Consider the following 16,130-nt stretch of genomic DNA (forward strand, 5'->3'; position numbering starts at 1 on the left):
TCCATTGTAGGGCAGGCAGAACTTTACTTCTACCCTTCTCAGGTCCTCAGTTGGAGCTCTTTAACAAAAAAATAGATTAACAGGAGAAAAGTAAATTTATTAACACATGCAATGCACATCACACATGAGAAACTTCAGCGAAGAGTAACTCGAAGCAGTGACTTAGAACTCTGGCTCACATGGTGTCTTCAAGAAGAAGACAATAAATCTGTGGAGAAACGCTAGGACGAAAGAAAAGGGTTTTAGGCCTCTAAGGGTGGCCAACTATGGGAAGATAAATAAATGGGAGGAAACTAATGCAGTAAGGTTTGTTTGCAGATTTTTCTGGTGCCATCTCTGGGCTGGTAAGAGTCTAGACTGTGGAGTGTCTCTAGTAAAGGAGAATTTATAGCCCGCCTTTAGGCAGAAAAGGAGGAGGGTAGAGAGAGAGCTTTTTCTCTGTTTGCTGTTTTTAATTGCCTTAAGCTCCATTTTTTTTTTTTTTTGGTCAAAGAGACATATTTTGAGATTACATATTCTGGTTTCCTTCAGCATCTTTTGGCTATTAGGAATAATGCTGTAATAAACATTCAGTACAAGTTTTGGTGTGGACAAGTGTTTTCATTTCTCTGGAGTGTGTGCTAAGTCAGTCTCTTCAGGTGGGTCAGACTCTTTGCGACCCTATGGACTATAGCCCAGCAGGCTCCTCTGTCCATGGGATTCTCCAGGCAAGGATACTGGAGTGGGTCACCATGCCCTTCTCCATTCTTTTGGGTATATAACCAGAAATGGAATTACTGGGTCATTTAATTTGGTCCTTGGCTCCATTAATAGACAGCGTTCAGGATATACTAAGTGATAGTGCCATCTGTCATCTGATTTATAGTCTCGGGCTACACATTTTGACAAACTGGACTCTGTACAGTCAAGAGAGACAGGGTAATGGGGAAGAGATTGTTAAGTGAGTCACTTGAAGAACAGCGGGAGGATTTAGAGGCATTTAGCTGGAGAAAAGAAAACTAAAGAGGAGACAAGAGACATCCTCAAACATCTGAAGGGTTGTAACACAGAAGAGGGATTAACCACAGGACAGAATGAGGCCTACTTGGTAGAAGTCACAGAGAAACATAACTGGGCTAAAGATTTTCCTCCCTTCCTTTCTTCTTTCCTTACTCCCTCCTTCTTTCCTTTCCAATTATTTTATTTTTTAAAATTAAGTAATTAATTTTTAAAAAGGTTTTTATTTATTTCTTAAAACTTAACATGTACATAATAGGAAACCAAACACTACAGGAAAAAAAAAAAAGTCAGTTCCTTATCACAGGCAGTTTATCGTTTGATGCGTCCTTCTAGGTATAATTTGACTATAAAATTTTATTATTTATTGATTTTTGGCTGCACTGGATCTTCACTGTTATGTGTGAGCTTTCTGTTGTTGCAGCGAGTGGTGGCCACTCTCTAGTTGCAATTACTGGGCTTCTCATCGCGGTGGCTTCTCTAGTTGCAGAGCACGGGCTGTAGGGCATTTGGGCTTCAGCAGCTGTGTTACATGGGTTTAGTTGTACCGAACAGGTTTTGTTGCCATGTGGCACATGGGATTGTCCTCAACCAGGGTCTGAACCTATGTCCCCTGCACTGGCACGTGGATTCGTAACCGCTGAGCCACCAGGGAGGTCCTCTTGAGTTCTTCTGACATAACCTTAGTAGTCTTGTCCCATTCTCTCTTCAATCCAGTTTAAATCAGGTTTGCTGCTGCTGCTGACTTGCTTCAGTCATGTCTGACTTTTCGCAGCTCCATGGACTGTAATTTTGCTAAGTACTCTGTACCAGATTTTTAAAAGTTCCTATCTATTCCTAGTTTGTTAACATATATTTATACATTTTGGCTGTGCGAGGTCTTCGTTCCTGTGGCTTCAGTGGTTGGAGGCTACTCTAATTGCAGTCTGAGACCTTCTCATTGCAATGGCTTCTTCTATTATGGAGCCCTGGCTCTAGGCACTTGGGCTTCAGGAGTTGTGGCCCATGGGCTTCGTTGCTCTAAGACATGTGGAATCTTCCCAGACCAGGGATCGAACTCATGTCCCCTGCGTTGGCAGGATTCCTAACCGCTGGACCACCAAGGAAGTCCAATATTTTTTTTTTTAATTTTTTACATTTATCTTTTATTTTTCTGCCATCCCACATGCAGGATCTTAGTTCCCCAACCAGAGATGGAACCCGGGCCTTGACAGTGAAAGCACTGAGTCCTAACCACTGAACTGCCAGGGAATTCCCATGTTTTTTAAAAAATCATCAATGGGTGTTGAATTTTATCAAATAGCTTTCCTACATTCATTGAGAGGCTTATATGATTTTTCTCCTTTATAATGTTAATGGAGTAAATCATATTACTTGGTTCTCCAGTGTTCACTGGAATTCCTGAAATAAATCCTACCTGACTCAATGTTGTATATTTTTAGCACATCAATGGATTCTGTTTGCTAATATTTTGCATCAAAGTTAATGAGAGATGGGCTTATAATTTTCCTATTTCTTAAAAATTTGTTCAAGTTACAATGTCTCATAAAATGAATAAAAAATTGTTTCTTTTTAAAATGTTTCTTTATTTATGGCTTCTGCTGTGTCTTATTCCCTAGCTGCTGTGAGCAGGGGCTACTCTCTCATTGCAGTGGCTTCTCTTGCTGCAGAGCACAGGCTCTAGGGTGCTCAGGCTTCAGTAGTTGTGGCTTGCAGGAAAGTGTTTCTTTTTATCTATTATCTAGAAAAGTTTTTGTAAGATCTTCCTTAAATGGAACAATTGACCAGTACATCTATTGGGGTCTAGAATTTTCTTGTGGGAAAGTTTTTATATTATGTATTCAATTTATTTAAGCGATATGAAACCATTCAGGTTTTTTTTTTTTTTTAATTTATTTGGCTGCGGCAGGTCTTAATTGTATTATGTGGGATCTTTCAGTTGCAGCATGCAGGATTTTTCAGCTGGGGCATGCAAGCTCTTAATTATGGCATGTGGGATCTAGTTCCCTGACCACAGATGGAACCCAGGCCCCTTGCATTGGAAACTCCAACTTTTAGCCACTGGACCACCAGGGACATCCCCAGAATTTTCTGTTACTTCTTTGATCAGCTTAGGTAAGTTTGTTTTCCTAAGAATATTTCTCTTTCAATCAAATCTTAAAACTTATTTAATAAAATTACTCATAATATTCTCTTGTTATCTGTAGAATCTATAGGAAGTCTCCTTCACTCCTCATACAGGAACAAACTTAGTTTTGTTGATCTTCAATATTGCATAATTATTTTGTATTTCATTAATTTCAGTTCTTACCTTTATTATTTACTTTCTTCTACTTTCTTTGAGTTTAATTTGTTCTCTTTTTCTGATTTCTCGAAATGGATGCTTATGGCTAGGGCTACCATGCTGGACAACAAAGACCTAAAGGATGCAAAGGTAATGATCCCACTTGTTATCTTTATTTAATTTACCAATCTGATCCCTGCAGAAAACAAATAGATCCTGGAGGATTGCAGTGAACTACTGCAAACTAAACCAACTACTAACCATGTTGCAGATGCTTTTCCATATGTGGTGTCATTGCAGAGCGGAAAAATAAATAGGCCTTAAGTATATGGTATGGGCTTCCCAGGTGGCTCAGTGATAAAGAATCCACCTGCCAAGCAGGAGATACAGGTTCAATTCCTGGGTTGGGAAAATCCCCTGGAGAAAAAAATGGTGACCCACTCCACTATTCTTGCCTGGGAAATTCCATGAACAGGGTAGCCTGGTGGGCTCCAATCCATGGGGTCATATAGAGTTGGACATGACTTAGTTAAACCACCACCACTAAACACATGGTGGAGAAGGCAATAGCAACCCACTCCAGTACTCTTGCCTGGAAAATCCCATGGATGGAGAAGCCTGGTGGGCTGCAGTCCATGGGGTCGCTAGGAGTCAGACATGACTGAACAACTTCACTTTCATGCATTGGAGAAGGAAATGGCAACCCCCTCCAGTATTCTTGCCTGGAGAATCCCAGGGACAGGGGAGCCTGGTGGGCTGCCGTCTATGGGGTCGCACAGAGTTGGACACAACTGAAGTGACTTAGCAGCAGCAGCAGCAGCAGCAGCAAGCACACGGTATACAACCACTGCTCTGGAAAACATTATTTTCCATCCCTATCAGAAAGTAGAACAGACACAGTTCACATTCTCTTGGAGAAGGCAACAATATACATTTTCAGTCTGGCCCCAAGGCTATGTTACATCTCCTATCCTTTGTCAGAAAACGGTCTAGGGGCTTCCCTGGTGGTCCACTAGTTAAGAATCCACCACCAGTGCAGGGAATGCTGGTTTGATCTCTGGTCAGGAAGATCCCACCCGCTGCAGGGGAACTAGGCCAAGTGCCACAGCTGCTAAGCCCAGGCACCTGGAGCCCCGGCTCCACAAGAGAAGCCCTCGCACTACACCTAGAGAGGAGATCCCCGCTCGCTGCAGCTAGAGAAAGCCCCAAGCAGCAACACCCACAATGAAAAAATTCAAAAAGGAGAGAAGAGTCTAAAGGGACAGAGACACCATTTTGTTTACAAAGGTCCCTGTAGCTGTACATCTCTCAGAACATCACTATATTGATCTGCTATATTAATAACATCATGTAAATTGGACTGGTTGACAGAAAGTGGCAAGTATGTCAGATGCCTTTTGGTAAGACACTTGTTTTCCAGAGGGTAGTATGTTACCAAGTCTAAGCTTGCTCTGCTCACTGCGTGACAGGCCAAAGCCAATGAATCAGACGAGATGTTGAGGCAAGGAATATGATTTTGGCAGACTAATGTCTCAAAATAACTACTTTATCAGGGTCTGGAGGCCAGGTTCTTTTATAGATCAGAGATGGGGGGAGGTGAATAACAAAATAAAAAGGCCGTTAATCTTGCAAATACCTCCTAGAATGAGAGGCCTCAGGCAGGGGATGTGTTAATTTCTTCCTTCTTGCCATCCACAGGTAGACAAGGTTCTGAACAAAGGTACTTTAGTTTAACAGTCAGATAGAGGGTCAGGGTCCTCTGAGGCAGGCCATTATCTATGATTATAATAACAAATAAGCATATGATTGTGCTCATTTCACATGCTAGTAAAGTTATTCTCAAAATCCTTTGAGCTACGCTTTAGCAGTACTTGAACCAAGAATCCAGATGTGCAAGCTGCGTTTAGAAGAGGCAGAGGAACCAGAGATCAAATCACCAACATTTGTTGGATCATAGAGAAAGCAAGGGAATTCGAGAAAAACATCTATTTCAGCTTCACTGACTACGCTAAAGCCTTTGACTGTGTGGATCACTACAAACTGTAGAAAATTCTTAAAAGGAAGGGAATACCTACCAGACCACCTTACCTGTCTCCTGAGAAACCTGTATGCGGTTCAAGAAGCAACACGAACAACTGACTGGTTGTCAGAACCAGGCATGGAACAACCGACTGGTTCAAAATTGTGAAAGGAGGACGACATCGCTGTATATAGTCACCTTGCTTATTTAACTTATATGCAGAGAACATCATACCAAAGGCTGGGGTGAATGAATCACAAACTGAAATCAAGATTGCTGGGAGAAATATCAACAGCCTCAGATATATGGATGATACCACTCTAATGGGAGAATGTGAAGAGAAACTAAAAGAAGTGAAAGAAGAAGTGAGTGAAAAAGCTGGCTTAAACCTCAACATTAAAAGGCTAAGATCATGGCATCGGTCCCATCACTTCAAAGCAAACAGAAGGGAAAAAAGTGGAAGCAGTAATATAGTTTATTTCCTTGGGCTCCAAAATCACTGTGGATGGTGACTCCAGCCATGAAATTAAAAGACTCTTGCTAGGACTTCCTTGGTGGTTCAGTGGTAAAGAATCTGCCTGCCAATGCAAGGCACACAGGTCCCTGGTCCAAGAAGATCCCACATGCTGCTGAGCAACTAAAACCTATGCACCTGAGCTTGTGCCCTAGAGCCCAGGAACTGCAACAAGAGAAGCAGCCACAATGAGAAGCCCCAACTCCACAACTAGAGAAAAGTCTGCAAAGCAACAAAGACACAGCACAACTAAAAATAAACAAACAAAAAATGATGCTTGACAAAAAAAGCTATGACAAACCTAGACAGCATATTAAAAAGCAGAGACACCATTTTGTTTACAAAGGTCCCTGTAGTCAAAACTATGGTTTTCCCAGCAGTCATGTACAGATGTGAGAGCTGTACCATAAAGAAGGCTAAGCACTGAAGAACTGATGCTTTCAAACTGTGGTGCTAGAGAAGACTCTTGAGAGTCCCTTGGACTGCAAGGAGATCAAACCAATCAATCCTAAAGGAGATCAACCCTGAATATTCATTAGAAGGACTGATGCTTAAACTGAAACTCCAATACTTTGGCCATCTGATTCAAACAGCCGACTCACTGGAAAAGACCCTGATGCTGGGAAAGATTGAAGACAAAAGAGAAGGGGGTGGCAGAGGATGAGATGGTTAGATAGCATCACTGATTCAGTGGACATGAATCTGAGCAAACTCTGGGAGACAGTGAAAGACAGGGGAGCCTGGTGTGCTGCCGTCCATGGGGTCATAAAGAGTCTGACACAATTTAGTGACTAAACAACAACAACAACATAACAAAAGCAAGGAAAAGCAAGTCAAAGAAACAGTTCCAACATGGAGTCAGAATTGGCTTTCCCTTGCAACACAGGTATTAACCTTTTTTCAGAGTTCCTTTCAGAATTAGCTATTGCATTGTGACTGCTCAGCAGTCCAACTTCTTCTGTCCAGCCCTGTTTCCCTCCTTTCTTGCAAGTGTTGATCCCAAGAGCACTCACTAATAAACTGCCTGCACTCTAATCTCCACTTTAGAATTGGCTTCCCTGGAAACTCAACCTGTGACCAAGGGAAAAGCTTTACCAGGCAAAGATAAACCAAAAGCAAATCAGGATTTTGATGTGATATAATTCAAGGCAAAAAATTATGGGACAAAGGAGAGAGTGTTACATAACAATAAAAGTTCGGTTCAGTTCAGTTCAGTCGCTCAGTCATGTCTGATTCTTTGCAACCCCACAAACTGCAGCATGCCAGGCCTCCCTGTCTATCACCAACTCCCGGAGTTCACTCAGACTCACGTCCATCGAGTCAGTGATGCCATCCAACCATCTCATCCTCTGTTGTCCCCTTCTCCTCCTGCCCTCAATCTTTCCCAGCATCAGGGTCTTTTCAAATGAGTCAGCTCTTTGCATCAGGTGGCCAAAGTATTGGAGTTTCAGCTTCAAAATCAGTCCTTCCAATGCATACCCAGGACTGATCTTCTTTAGGATGGACTGGTTAGATCTCCTTGCAGTCCAAGGGACTCTCAAGAGTCTTCTCCAACACCACAGTTCAAAAGCATCAGTTCTCTGTGCTCAGCTTTCTTTATAGTCCAACTCTTACATCCATACATGACCACTGGAAGAACCATAGCCTTGACTAGACGGACCTTTGTTGGCAAAGTAATGTCTCTGCTTTTGAATATGCTATCTAAGTTGGTCATAACTTTCCTTCCAAGGAGTAAGCGTCTCTTAATTTCACAGCTGCACTAACTATCTGCAGTGATTTTGGAGGCCCCAGAAATAAAGTCTGACACTGTTTCCCCATCTATTTGCCATGAAGTGATGGGACCGGATACCATGATCTTCATTTTCTGAATGTTGAGTTTTAAGCCAACTTTTTCACTCTCCACTTTCACTTTCATCAAGAGGCTGTTTAGTTCTTCTTCACTTTCTGCCATAAGGGTGGTGTCATCTGCATATCTGAGGTTATTGATATTTCTCCTGGCAATCTTGATTCCAGCTTGTGCTTCTTCCAGCCCAGCGTTTCTCATGATGTACTCTGCATATAAGTTAAATAAGCAGGGTGACAATATACAGCCTTGATGTATTCCATTTCCTATTTGGAACCAGTCTGTTGTTCCATGTCCAGTTCTAACTGTTGCTTCCTGATCTGCATACAGGTTTCTCAAGAGGCAGGTCAGGTGGTCTGGTATTCCCATCTCTCTCAGAATTTTCCACACAGTCAAAAGCTTTGTCATAGTCAGTAAAGCAGATGTTTTTCTGGAACTCTCTTGCTTTTTCCATGATCCAGTGGATGTTGGCAATTTGATCTCTTGTTCCTCTGCCTTTTCTAAAACCAGCTTGAACATCTGGAAGTTCACGGTTCACGTATTGCTGAAGCCTGGCTTGGAGAATTTTGAGCATTACTTTACTAGTGTGTGAGATGAGTGCAATTATGCGGTAGTTTGAGCATTCTTTGGCATTGCCTTTCTTTGGGATTGGAATGAAAACTGACCTTTTCCAGTCCTGTGGCCACTGCTGAGTTTTCCAAATTTGCTGGCATATTGAGTGCAACACTTTCACAGCATCATCTTTCAGGATTTGAAATAGCTCAACTGGAATTCTATCACCTCCACTAGCTTTGTTCGTAGTGATGCTTCCTAAGGCCCACTTGACTTCACATTCCAGGATGTCTGGCTCTAAGTGAATGATCACACCATTGTGATTATCTGGGTCATGAAGATCTTTTTTGTACAGTTCTGTGTATTCTTGCCACAGAGAGAACAAGAAAATATAACCATAATAAATATGTTTAGCAATGTAGGCTCAAAATATATAAATTTTAATAGTTAACTTTATTGAGTACCTTCTTTTTGTTGGGTATGCTCTATAGGATTTACATGCATTAATTCTTATTTTTCATTATAATCCTATAAGAAAGTACTGAGAATTCCCTGATGGTCCGGTAGTTAAGACTCTGTGCTTCCACTGCAGGGGGCACAGGTTTGATCCCTGGTTGGGAACTAAGATCCTGCACACTGTGCAGCCAAAAAAAAATACTATTATTCTCCTTATTTTGCATTTATAAAACAACAACTTACAAATTTAGGAAAGAAAAAATAAATCAACTGTTAGAACTGGAAATATTTACATAGGTCTCTTAGAAACAGATGGATCTAGAAGACAAACAGGGACTTCTCTGATGGTCCAGTGGCTTGCAACGCAGGGGAAGAGGGTTCGAGGAAGTAACATCCCATAAACCTCACAGCAATTAAGATGTGAAGCAGCCAAATAAACAAAAATAATACATAAGGAAAGACAATAAACAGAGATATAAAAGATCTGAATAATAAAATTAATAAGCTCAATACATTATATATGAAGAATTCTACATCTAACAGATAATACACTTTTTTTAGCACATGTAAAACATTTACAAAAAATGACCATGTACAAAATTACAAAGGAAGCCTTAACATTATGTTTTAAAGAATCAGTGTTACATAGCCATGTTCTATGACTGTAATACAATAACATGAGAAATTACTAAGCAAAGGATAACTTTTTAAAGTTGACAAATGTCTGGAAACTAAAAATATTTTATGAATAGTAAAATTTGGGTTAAAAAAAGTCGGAGAAATGATGAAATACTTTAAATAAAAGTTTATCCAACTTTCTAGGCTACAACTAAGGCTTTAATTAGAGATGTAGAATGTTAAATATATTTGAAAGAAACCAAAAAAAATTGGAACCTAATGAACAAAGCAGTCAACTCAAGAATGAATCAACTATTAAAACTGTAGTTTTTAACATACCCTCTCAGGCAAACAATAGGGTGCAGTACAGAAGATCTGAAAAATAGCATTAAGAAGCTAAATTTGTGAAAAATCCCATCATGTGCATGCTCAGTTGTTTCTGACTCTTGGTCACCACATGGACTGTAGCCTGCCGAGCTCCTCTGTCCATGGGATTCTCCAGCCAAGAATACTGGAGTGGGTTGCCATTTCCTACTCCAAGGGATCTTGCCGATCCAGGGACTGAATGCCTGTCTTCTGGGATTTCTGCATTGGCAGGCGATTTTTTATCACTGCTCCACTTGGGAAGTCCAATGTCAAATATATGATGAGGAAATAGAATAACTATAACCTGTGAACAAGAGAGGAAACGAGAGAACAGTATGTAGAATAATAAAGAAGACAAAAGAGCAGCAGCAGCTGCAGCAAATAAGCAAAATATAGAATGAAAATGGGACAGACTCCACAGACACAACACAAACACAACAGATTTTTTGTTGTTAATTTAAATGTAGTTTTCCATTATGGCTTATCACAGGATATTGACTATAGTGCTCTGTGCTATACAGTAGGACCTTGTAGTTTAGCCTTTCTATACATAATAGTTTTCATCTGCTAGTCCCACACTCCCAATCCTCCCTCCCAGATACTCCTTCCACTTGGCAACCACAAGTCTGTTTTCTATAATTGTGAGTCTGTTTCTGTTTCATAGATATGTTCATTTGTTGTATTTTAGAGTCCACATACAAGTAATATCATATGGTATTTGTCTTTCTCTGACTTACATTGCTTAGTATGATAATCTCTAGGTCCATCCATGCAGTTGCAAATGGCATTATTTCATTCTTTTTAATGGCCTATATTCCATTGTGTGTGTGTGTGTGTCTGTGTATATATGTATATATATATATATATATATATTTATGTATGTATGTATATGAAGGAAATGGCAACCCACTCCAGTATTCTTGCTGGGAAATCCCATGGACAGAGGAGCCTAGTGGGCTACAATCCATGGGGTCGCTATATATATATAGACCACATTTTCTTTATCCGTTCATCTGTCAATGGACATTTTTATTTCCATGTCTTGGCTATTGTAAATAGTATTGCTATGAACATAGGGGTGCACTCATCTTTCTGAATTATAGTTTTGTCCAGGTAAATTCCCAGAGGAGTGGGATTGCTGGGTCATATGGCAACTCTAGTTTTCTGAGGAACCTTCATACTGTTTATCATAGTGGCTGCATCATCTTACATTCCCACCAACAGTGTGGGAGGGTTCCATTTTCTCCATACCCTTTCCAGCATAGATTGTTTGTAGACTTCTTAAAAAAAATGGTCATTCTGTCTGGTGGAACATGGCACCTCATTGTTTTGATTTGCATTTCTCTAATAATTAGCAATGATGAACATTTTTTCATGTGCCTATTGGCCATCTACATGTTTTCTTTGGAGAAATGTCTATTTGGGTCTTCTAGGGAATTCCCTGGCAGTCCAGTGTTTAGGACTACAAGCCATGTGGTGTGGCCAAAAAAAATTTAAATCTTCTGCCCATTTTCTGATTGAGTTGTTTGTTATTGAATTATAAGAGCTGTTGGTATATTTTGGAAATTAAGCCCATGCTGGTAGCATCATTTGCAAATGTTTCTCTCAGTCCATAGGTTGTCTTTTTGTTTTGTTTATGGTTTCCTTTGCTATGCAAAAGCTTATACGTTTGATTAGGTACCATTTGTTTATTTTTGGCTTTATTTCTATTCCCTTGGGAGACTAAGCTAAGAAAACATTGGTAAATTTATGTCAGAGAATGCTTTGCCTGTGTTTTCTTCTAGGAGTTTTATAGTGTTATATCTTATGTTTAAGTCTTTAAGCCATTAAGAATTTATTTTGACACAACAGGTTTTTAAAATTTTATTCACTAGATTATTGGTTTATTATAAAAGGATACAACTCAGGGATCAGCCTAATGGAAGAGATGTAAAGGGAAAAGTATGTGGGAGTTTCCATCCCCTTTCCAGGTACCATTGTCCCCGCATCTCCACATGTTCTCCAACTCAGAAGCTCCCTCAACAGATTTAAAAATAATAACAATATTGGACTTTCCTGGTAGTCCAGTGCTGAAGACTCTGTGCTTCCACTGCAGGGAGTAGCAGTTCCATCCCTGGCTGGGGTAAAGTCCCACACACCATGTGGCCAGAAACAAAGGAAACAGTACAATAGTATTAACAGCCATACACTAGTGAATTTAAGCCTAGATGAAATGTAGAAATTTCTGGGAAAATACAAATAGCAAAATGGACTTCCCTGACCACCCAGTGGTTAGGACTCCATGCTTTCACTGCAGAGGGCCCAAAGCGGCTATAAACAAACAAATAAATAAAGTTTAAAAATAAATAAATAAATAAAATGTTAATCAAAGACTCTCACTGGGACTTCCCCGGTGGTGCCTGAGCTAAGACTTGGTGCTACCAATACAGGGGCCCCACGTTCGATCCCTGGTTCAGGGAACTAGATCCCACATGTCACTACTAAGAGTTTGCAAGCCACAACAAATATCTTGCCTGGTGTACAAAGATCGAGGATCCTGCCTTTCGGCAACTGCTGCTGCTGTTGCTGCTAAGTCACTTCAGTCGTGTCCGACTCTGTGCGACCCCATAGACGGCAGCCCACCAGGCTCCCCCGTCCCTGGGATTCTCCAGGCAAGAATACTGGAGTGGGTTGCCATTTCCTTCTCCAATGCATGAAAGTGAAAAGTGAAAGTGAAGTCGCTCAGTCGTGTCTGAATTTTAGCGACCCCATGGACTGCAGCCTACCAGGCTCCTCCGCCCATGGGATTTTCCAGGCAAGAGTACTACAGTGGGTTGCCATTGCCTTCTCCCTTGCGGCAACTAAGACCCATCAAAGCCAGATAAAGAAATATTTTTTGAAAAATTTTAAGACTTTCCTACCAACACTTTTGACCCAGATGATTTTACAGATATGTTCTACTGACCTTCAAAAACAGTTTCTTGCTACTTCTATGCAAGCTTTTCAGAAACTAGAAAAAGAATTGTGCAGGTTTTCTTTTTTTTTTTTGGTTGTACTGGGTCTTCGCTGCAGCACCTGGGCTTCTCTAGTTGTGCCGTGTGAGCTTAGTTGCTCCACATCCGATGGGATCTTAATTCCCCAATCAGGGATTGAACTCATGTTCCTTGTATTGGAAAGTGGATTCTTAACCACTGGACTCCCAGGGAAGCCCCCAGAAATCTTTTTAATGTTCTTATTAGTTGTAATTGTGTGTGTGCGGTTTTGTTTCTTTCTGCATTAATTAGTCTTGCCAAGGCTTTACGTTAAGTGAAATGTACTTGGCCTATAGCTTTTACCTCTACTAAATATTTATTTGACAAGGTCCAGTTCAAAGGATTCTGTATGTAAAATACCTCCTCTGAAGTTTTCTTTCCTAAAAAATAACTTAAAAAAAAAGGCCCATTTTGGACTTCTCTGGTGGTCCAGTGGTTAAGACTCCACCTAGCAATGCAGGGGACACATGCTGGATCCCTGGTTGGGGAACTAAGATTCCAGGGCAGGACAACTAAGCCCGAGTGCCTCCAGCCCTAGCAGGCTGCAACTAAGACAGGAGGCAGCCAAACTGAAAAAATAAAAAAATTATCCAGTAGAGAGAAATATTGATAATACAGGAGAAAGACAAGAAGACTGAGGTATAGAACAAGAGGGCAGGGGTGAAGGATAGGAATGGGAGGATGACAGCTGGCTTGTGCTGTGTGCTTAGTTGCTCAGTCGTATCCTACTCTTTGTGACCCCATGGACTGTAGCCTACCAGGCTCCTCTGCCCATGGAATTCTCCAGGCAAGAATACTGGAGTGGGTTGCCATTCCCTTCTCCAGGGGATATTCCCATCGCAGGGATCAAACCCCGGTCTCCTGCATTGCAGGTGAATTCTTCACCGTCTGAGCCACCATGGAAGCTGGACAGCTGGCTTAACTAGCAACAAAGACAATTCATTTTAATATGAGGGAAGTCAGAGTACCTAAGTGAGGATGAAGGTAAATTGGCCAGATTGCTGGTAGATAAGGATGTTTTCCTTTTAAAATTTTATTTATTTGTTTTTGTCTGTGCTGGGTCTTATTGCTTCATGCAGGCTGTCTCTAGTTGTGGTGAGCATGGGCTACTCTAGGTGAAGTGCACTGGCTTCTCATCGCTGTGGCTTCTCTTTCTGAACACAGGCTCTAGAGCATGAAGGCTCACAGCAGTTGTGGTGCAAGGGTTCAGTTGCCTCGAGTCATGTGGAATCTTCCCGGACCAGGGATCAAACCTGTGTTCCCTGCATTGCAAGCAGATTCTTAACCACTGGATCACCAGGAAGTCCTTTATTATTATTACTATTTTTTAAAATATTGTGGCATGTGGGATCTTAGTTCCCTGACCAGGGAATTGAACCTGTGTTCCCTGTATTGGAAGGTGCATTCTTCCTTGGACCACCGGGGAAGTCCTAAGGATGTTTTGATTACTTTCACAGTAAAATAAGAACCAAAATTATCAGCTAAGAGTAAGGAAAAATAAAGGGATGCTGGATAACTGCTAACTGCAGAGAGTGTTGGTAAATAAAGTCTCCATTGGTTCATTTATTGGATCAGCACAGCACCCAACAGAGATGCCCCCTTACTTGTCAGATATTTCCAGTGCGTACATCCCTGATATTTAGCATAGCATACTGAAGAATAAATACCAGCAAGCACACCTGGATATATCTAGTTGGGGAGGGAAGGATTAGGGTTGGTGATAATAATACATACAGCTACATAAGATACATAAGATATATGAATACATAATACATACGATATAATAATAAGATAAATACAGCTAGCATTCAGTAATGAAGATCTCCCTGCCTTTTCTTAGTAAATACAGACAACAACCTTTAGTAAATATGACTGCTCTACAAACAAAGAAACTAGGGAAAGGTTCCTCCTTCAAAATGAGAGCCTTGAACACTAGGTTGAAATGCATGAGTGATCAAATGAAAGGCCCCTTAAGTGGTAATAGCTCAATTATCTGATAGGAGTTTGATTCTGAGCAGATGAAGCTCCAATCTAGAGCTTGTAAACCAAGAAGTCCTAGGCAAAAACCTGATCCCCTCCTTCTGATCACCTGAACACCTCAGCACTGTCACCGGGTGGATGATCTTGGAGTAGTCCCACATTTCCAGTTCTGTAAAACTGAGAGTGATGTCACCTAATTCACATAATTTTTATATTAAGTGAAACATTCTCTCAGTTTGAGAAAGTGCTTGCAAACGATCTTGTATACTAATGTATATGTTAATGTTGCTATTACTATCATGACTGTTAAGTAAGTAGTCAGGACAAGGTCAACACTCAGAGGGCAAAGGTAGCCTCCAATCACAGAACGGGCCCTCCAGGGTGCAAAGCAAGTTTAAAGAATTTTAGCCAGTACTCTTGGCTCAGAGTGAGAGGTGGAATTTTTCTTATTCAAAGCTCAACTGTTCTTGAAGTCTTCAGGCTTGAAACTCTGGGGAAAATAATTGGGCTTTCAGGGCAAGATCCGGAATGCCACACCGTGTGAGGCCTCACTGCCGCCGGCTGGGCACCAGGAAGTGCCCATCCGATCCATTTGGCGTCGGCCTGGGTTTGGGGCATCCCCTCGTGGTGGTCAGCAGCGCCTCTGGCTAGGATCCGGGAGCTGGTGCCCTGGGTTCATGCCTTTCGGGGACGCAGTCTCTGGGGCCCTCTCCGCGTCCCCCTCCTCCTCCTTTCCAGGAAGACCCCAGGCCCGGAAGGCCTGGGAAAGTGAACTTCTGTGGTGGGAAAGGCGGCCGCCCCGACGGCGCGGTCCGACTCCAGTGTGCAAGGGGAGGCAGCTGTTCTCCCAGGCGGCCGTGGGGGGCAGCAGAGGGGACAGCGACAGGTGCGGGAGCCCCTCCCGGGGTGGAAGTGAAAAGGCGGGCTTCGGGGTCTGTTCCCAGGCTGGAAGCCACCCCCGCCCCCCTACCAAATCCCCGGGAGAGGCCGGGCCGGCGCCGGGTCTGGAGGAGGAAGCGACCGGAGACAGTGCAATTTCACGCGGCCTCTGGAGCTCGGGTTCCTCGGCAGGGCGGATGAGTTATGGGGTTTCGAGGGGGTTTCCGGGGAAACTGAGGTGGCCTGTTCAAGGCGACAAAAACACCCTCCCCCTCAAAAACACACACACACACAGGCAAACACATTGAGACAGAAACTCCCCCAAGTGACCCAACCGGCTAGGGGAGTTGAGTGATTTGGTTAGTGGGCGAGGCCAACTCGCAGGGGGTCGGGCTTTGGAGCGTTCTCTCCCCACCCCCATTACCTTTCTCCTCTGGAAGTATTTGGGGGCGTTCGGAATCTTGGACTCCGGGAGAATAATTAGGGCGAGAGCCGTTTAGGATCCGCGCGGCCAAGCTGCCGGCCACTGGGCGTGGGGCGCGCTAGCTCGGGGCGGGCCGCCGAAGCTCCGGCAATCGCTACTCCAGCCTCGCGCCCGAGGGGGCGCGGCC

At 42.4% G+C, this 16,130-nt stretch overlaps 2 long non-coding RNA genes across 3 annotated transcripts; both read right to left on the reverse strand.

The window, feature by feature from the left end:
- Positions 1-470: 470 nt before the first annotated feature.
- On the reverse strand, positions 471-5,052 carry LOC120857430. Its single transcript, XR_005719656.1, has 2 exons — positions 4,917-5,052; positions 471-3,415 (listed from the first exon to the last, which is right to left on the reverse strand). It is a non-coding gene; the product is annotated as an uncharacterized LOC120857430 (long non-coding RNA).
- A 3,576-nt stretch (positions 5,053-8,628) lies between these two features.
- Positions 8,629-16,077, reverse strand: LOC120857429. Of its 2 annotated transcripts, XR_005719655.1 has the most exons (3): positions 15,944-16,077; positions 8,959-9,953; positions 8,629-8,845 (listed from the first exon to the last, which is right to left on the reverse strand). It is a non-coding gene; the product is annotated as an uncharacterized LOC120857429 (long non-coding RNA). The 2 variants fall into 2 exon arrangements; XR_005719654.1 differs by having other exon boundaries at positions 8,644-9,953; positions 15,944-16,068.
- Positions 16,078-16,130: the final 53 nt, after the last annotated feature.

Source organism: Oryx dammah, unplaced genomic scaffold (assembly GCF_014754425.2).
Source record: "Oryx dammah isolate SB20612 unplaced genomic scaffold, SCBI_Odam_1.1 HiC_scaffold_29, whole genome shotgun sequence".
Classification (NCBI taxonomy): Eukaryota; Metazoa; Chordata; class Mammalia; order Artiodactyla; family Bovidae; genus Oryx; species Oryx dammah.